Source organism: Bison bison, unplaced genomic scaffold, assembly GCF_000754665.1.
Source record: "Bison bison bison isolate TAMUID 2011002044 unplaced genomic scaffold, Bison_UMD1.0 scf7180017864035, whole genome shotgun sequence".
NCBI lineage: Eukaryota > Metazoa > Chordata > Mammalia > Artiodactyla > Bovidae > Bison > Bison bison.
The window spans coordinates 15370464-15377004 of record NW_011494607.1 but is presented as its reverse complement, the minus strand read 5'-3'; positions in this window follow the sequence as shown (position 1 = coordinate 15377004).

Genomic DNA, 6541 nt, shown 5'->3' with positions numbered 1-6541 from the left:
ACCTCATGCGAAGAGTTGACTCATTGGAAAAGACTCTGATGCTGGGAGGGATTGGGGGCAGGAGGAGAAGGGGACGACAGAGGATGAGATGGCTGGATGGCATCACTGACTCGATGGACGTGAGTCTGAGTGAACTCCAAGCGTTGGTGATGGACAGGGAGGCCTGGTGTGCTGCAATTCATGGGGTTGCAGAGTCGGACATGACTGAGTGACTGAACTGAACTGAACAAAAATTTTTAAAAATTCAAAGAGGCAAAGTTGCCTTTTAAAAAATTTTTAAAAATCATATTTATTAAGCCAATTCTTCCCTATCTTAAGCACTATAGTTTTATTTTTAAAATTGTTTCAAATACTGGGAGCTACTGGCTTGACATATTCTGCTGCTGCTGCTGCTAAGTCACTTCAGTCGTGTCCGACTCTGTGTGACCCCAGAGACAGCAGCCCAGCAGGCTCTCCCGTCCCTGGGATTCTCCAGGCAAGAACACTGGAGTGGGTTGCCATTTCCTTCTCCATGTTCTAGCTACTGTAAATAGTGCTGCAATGGACAATGAGATACATGTGTCTGTTTCAATCTTTGTTTCCTCAGGGTATATGCCTAGGAGTAGGATTGCTGGGTCATATGGTGGCTTTATTCCTAGTTTTTTTAAGGAATCTCCATACCCTCTTCCATAGTGGCTGTATCAATTTACATTCCCACCAACTGTGCAAGAGCATTCCCTTTTCTCCACATCCTCTCCAGCATTTATTGCTTGTAGACTTTTTGGTGATGGCCATTCTGACTGGTGTGAGGTGATATCTTATTGTAGTTTTGATTTGCATTTCTCTAATAATGAGCGATGTTGAACATCTTTTCATGTGCTTGTTAGTCATTTGTATGTCTTCTTTGGAGAAATGTCTGTTTAGGTCTTTTTCCCACTTTTTGATTGGGTTGTTTGTTTTTTTGGTATTGTGTTATATGAGCTGCTTGTATGTTTTAGAAATTAATCCTGTGTCAGCTGTTTCATTTGCTATTATTTTCTCCCACTCTGAGGGTTGTCTTTTCACCTTGCTTATAGTTTTCTTTGCTGTGCAAAAGCATTTAAGTATAATCTGTCCCACTTGTTTATTTTTGTTTTTATTTCCATTACTCTAAAAAGTGGGTCATACAGGAAATTGCTTTGATTTATGTCATTGAGTGCTCTGCCTATGTTTTACTCTAAGAGTTTTATAGTTTCTAGTCTTACATTTAGGTATTTAATCCATTTTGAGTTTATCTTTGTATATGGTGTTAGGAAGTGCTCTAATTTCAATCTTTTATATGTAAATGTCCAATCTTCCCAGCACCATTTATTGAAGAGGCTGTCTTTGCCCCATTGTATATTCTTGCCTCCTTTGTCTAAAATAAAGTACACATAAGTGCATGGGTTTATTTCTGAGCTTTCTATCTTGTTCCATTGGTCTATATTTCTGTTCTTGTGCCAGTACCATACTGTCTTGATGACTGTACCTTTGTAGTATAATCAGAAGTCAAGAAGGTTGATTCGTTCAGCTCCAATCTTCTTTCTCAAGACTGCTTTGGCTATTTGGTGTCTTTTGTGTTTTCATATGAATTGTGAAATTTGTTGTTCTAGTTCAGTGAAAAATGCCATTGGTAATTTGATAAGGATCATATTGAATCTATAGATTGCTTTTGATAATATAGTCATTTTTGCAATATTGATTGATTCTTCCTAACCAGGAACATGGAATATCTCTCCATCTGTTTATGTCATCTTTGATTTCTTTCATCAGTGTTTTATAATTTTCTGTGTACAGTTCTATTGTCTCCTTAGGTAAGTTTATTCCTTGATATTTAATTATTTTTGTTGCAATGGTGAATGGGATTGATTCCTTAATTTCTTTTTGATTTTTCATTGTTAGTATATAGAAATGCAAGTGATTTCTGAGTATTGATTTTGTATTCTGCAGCTCTGCTAAATTCACTCATTATCTCTAGTAATTTTGTGATACTATCTTTAGGGTTTTCTATGTACAGTATTATGTCATCTGCAAACAGTGAGAACTTTACTTCTTCTTTTCCAATCTGTATTCCTTTTCTTTTTCTTCTCTGATTGCTGTAGCTAGGACTTCCAAAACTGTGTTGAATAATAGTGGTGCAAGTGGACACCGTTGTCTTGTTCCTGATCTTAGAGGTAATGCTTCCATTTTTTTACCATTGAGAATGTTTGCTGTAGGCTTACCATATATGGCCTTTACTATGTTGAGGTAGGTTCCTTCTATGCCCAATTTTTGAAGAGTTTTAATCATAAATGGGGGTTGAATTTCTTCAAAGGCTTTTTCTGCATCTATAGAGATTATTATATGGTTTTTATCTTTCAATTTGTTGATATGGTATATCACACTGGTTGATTTGCATATATTGAAGAATCCTTGCATCCCTGGAATGAACCCAAACTGATCATGGTGTATGAGCTTTTTGATGTTTTGTTGAATTCTGTTAGCTAACATTTTGTTGAGGATTTTTGCATCTATGTTCATCAGTGATATTGGCCTGTAGTTTTCTTTTTGTGTGTGTTTTCTTTGTCTGGTTTTGGTAACAGGGTGATGGTGGCCTCATAGAATGAGTTTGGAAGTGTTCCTTCCTCTGAAATTTTTTGAAAGATATAGAAGGATAGGCATTAACTCTTCTCTAAATGTTTGATAGAATTCTCCTGTGAAGCCATCTGGTCCTGGGCTTTTGTTTTTTCAGAGATTTTTGATCACAGTTTCAATTTCAATGCTCATAATTGGGTTGTTCATAATTCCTATTTCTTCCTGGTTCAGTCTTGGAAGACTAAACTTTTCTAAGAATCTGTCCATTTCTTCCAGGTTTTCCATTTTATTGCCATATAGTTGTTCATAATAGTCTCTTATAATCCTTCATATTTCTGCATTGTCTGCTGTAACCTCTCTTTTTTATTTCTAATTTTGTTGATTTGACTCTTCTCACTTTTTTTTCTTGATGAGTATGGCTAAAAGTTTGTCAATTTTGTTTATCTTCTCAAAGAACCAGGTTTTAGTTTTATTAATCTTTACTATCGTTTCTTTCCTTTCTTTTTCAATTATTTCTGCTCTGGTTTTTAATCATTTCCTTCCTTCTACTAATTTTGGGGGTTTTTTACTCTTCTTTTTCCAGTTGTTTTATGTGTAAAGTTAGGTTGTATATTCAATGTTTTTCTTGTTTCTCGAGGTAGGATTGTATTGCTATAAACTTCACTCTTAGAACTGCTTTTGCTGCATCCCATAGGTTTTGAGTTGTTGTGTTTTCATTGTCATTTGTTTCTAGAAAAAATTTTTTTTATTTCCCCTTTGCTTTTTTTCAGTAACCTGTTGGTTATTTAGAAAGGTATTGTTTAATCTCCATGTGTTTGTGTTTTTTTGCAGTTTTTTCCTCATAATTGATATCTAGTCTCATAGCATTGTGGTCAGAAAAGATGCTTGATATGCTTTCAGTTTTCTTAAATTTACTGAGGTTTGATTTGTGACCCTAAATGTGGTCTATCCTGGAGAATGTTCCACATGCACTTGAGAAGAAGGTGTATTCTTCTGCGTTTGGATGGAATGTTCTGAAGATATCAGTGAGATCCATCTCATCTAATGTATCATTTAAGACTTGTGTTTCCTGTTTAATTATCTGTTTTGATGATTTGTCTATTGGTGTGAGTGAGGTGTTAAAGTCTCCTACTATTATTTTGTTACTGTCAATCTGTCCTTTTATGTCTGTTAGTGTTTGTCTTATTATTGAGGTGCTCCTATGTTGGGTGCATAGATGTTTACAATTGTTATGTCTTCCTCTTGGGTTGATCCCTTGATCATTATGTAGTGTCCTTCTTTATCTCTTGTAATCTTTATTTTAATGTCTATTTTGTCTGATATGAGGATTGCTTCTCCAGCTTTCTTTTGCTTCCTATTTGCATGGAATATATTTTTCCATCCTCTCACTTATAGTCTATGTGTCTTGAGGTCTGAAGTGGGTTTCTTGTAGACAGCATATATATGGGTCTTGTTTTTGTATCTATTCAGCCAGTCTGTGTCTTTTGGTTGGAACATTTAATCTGTTTACATTTAAAGTAATTATTGATATATATGTTCCTATTGCCATTTTCTAAATTGTTTGGGGTTGATTTTGTAGATCTTTTTATCTCTTGTATTTTTTGACTACATAAGTCCCTTTAACATTTGCTGTAAAGCTGGTTTGGTGGTACTGAACTCTGTTAACTTTTGCTTGTCTGAAAAGCTTTTTATTTCTCCATCTATTTTGAATGAGATTCTTGCCAGGTATAACAATCTCAGTTGTAGATTTTTCCCTTTCAGTATTTTAAATATATCCTGCCATTGCCTTCTGGCCTGCAGAGTTTCTGCTGAAAGATCAGCTGTTAAGCGTATGGGATTTCCCTTGTATATTACTACTTGCTTTTCCCTTGGTGCTTTTTAGATTCTTTCTTTGTGTTTAGTCCTTATAGTTTGATTAGTATGTGTCTTGGCATGTTTCTCCTTGGGTTTATCCTGTATGGGACTCTGTGCCTCTTGGAATTGATTGACTATTTCCTTTTCCATGTTGGGAAAATTTTCAACTATAATCTCTTCAAAATATTTCTCATGCCCTTTGTTTTTCTCTTCTTCTTCTAGGACCCCTATAGTTCAAATGTTTGTGAGTTTGGTATTGTCCCAGAGGTCTCTGAGACTATTCTCAGTTCTTTTCTTTTCTTTTTTTTTTGCTTTATTCTGGTTTTTAGAAGTTATTTCCACCATTTTATCTTCCAACTCACTGATTTGTTCTTCTGCTTCAGATATGCTGCTATTGATTCCTTCAAAAGTATTTTTAATTTCAGTAATTGTGTTGTTTATCTCTGTATGTTTATTCTTTATTTCTTCTATGTCTTTGTTAATTGATGCTTGCATTTTCTTCATTCTGTTTTCAAGATTTTTTAGCATCTTTACTATCATTATTCTGAATTATTTTGCAGGTAGTTTGCCTATTTCCCCTTCATTTATTTGGAGTTCTGTGTTTCTAGTTTGTGCCTTCATTTGTATAGTATTTCTATGCCTTTTCATTATTATTATTATTTTTTAACTTATTGTGTTTGAGGTCTCCTTTTCCCAGGCTTCAAGGTTGAATTCTTTCTTCCTTTTGGTTTCTGCCCTCCTAAGGTTGGTCCAGTGGTTTGTGTAAGCTTCATATGGGGTGAGATTTGTGCTGAGTTTTTGTTTGTTTGTTTGTTTTTGTTTTTCCTCTGATGGGCAAGGCTCAATGAGGTGGTAATCCTCTATGCTGATGCTTGGGTATTTTTGTTTTGTTTGTTGTTTAGATGAGGCATCCTGCACAGGGTGCTATGGGTGGTTGGGTGATGCCAGGTCTTGTATTCAAGTGGTTTCCTCTGTGTGAGTTCTCATTATTTCATACTCCATAGGGTTAGTTCTCTGGTAGTCTAGGTAGTCTCTGAAGTCAGTGCTCCCACTCCAAAGGCTCAGGGCTTGATCTCTAAAAGGACAAATCCATCTGCTTCTGTCTCTGGTACTGACGGTTTTAGATTCCAGAGGCTTTCTGAAGAAGTGAAACATTGCTGCTTCTTCCATTACCTGAAGCTTGCACTGCATTCCTCTTTCATACCAGCACCAGAGCCCGCCACTTTGCTTCTGGGGTTCAGCCTACCTTTTTTTTTTAAATTTTATTTTATTTTTTAACTTAACAATAATATATTGGTTTTGACATATATCAAAATGAATCTGCCATAGGTATACATGTGTTCCCCATCCTGAGCCCTCCTCCCTCCTCCCTCCCCATACCGTCCCTCTGGGTCGTCCCAGTGCACCAGCCCTAAACATCCAGTATCATGCATCGAACCTGGACTGGTGACTCGTTTCATATATGACATTATACATGTTTTAATGCCATTCTCCCAAATCATCCCACCCTCTCCCTCTCCCACAGAGTCCAAAAGACTGTTCTATACATCAGTGTCTCTTTTGCTGTCTCGTATACAGGGTTATTGTTACCATCTTTCTAAATTCCATATATATGCATTAGTATACTGTATTGGTGTTTTTCTTTCTGGCTTACTTCACTCTATATAATAGGCTCCAGTTTCATCCACCTCATTAGAACTGGTTCAAATGTATTCTTTTTAATGGCTGAGCAATACTCCATTGTGTATATGTACCACAGCTTTCTTATCCATTCATCTGCTGATGGACATCTAGGTTGCTTCCATGTCCTGGCTATTATAAACAGTGCTGCAATGAACATTGGGGTACACGTATCTCTTTTAATTCTGGTTTCCTCAGTGTGTATGCCCAGCAATGGGATTCCTGGATCATAAGGCAGTTCTATTTCCAGTTTTTTAAGAAATCTCCACACTGTTCTCCAAAGTGGCTGTACTAGTTTGCATTCCCACCACCAGAGTAAGAGGGTTCCTTTTTCTCCACACCCTCTCCAGCATTTATTGCTTGTAGACTTTTGGATGGCAGCCATTCTGACTGGTGTGAAATGGTACCTCATAGTGGTTTTGATTTGCATTCCTCT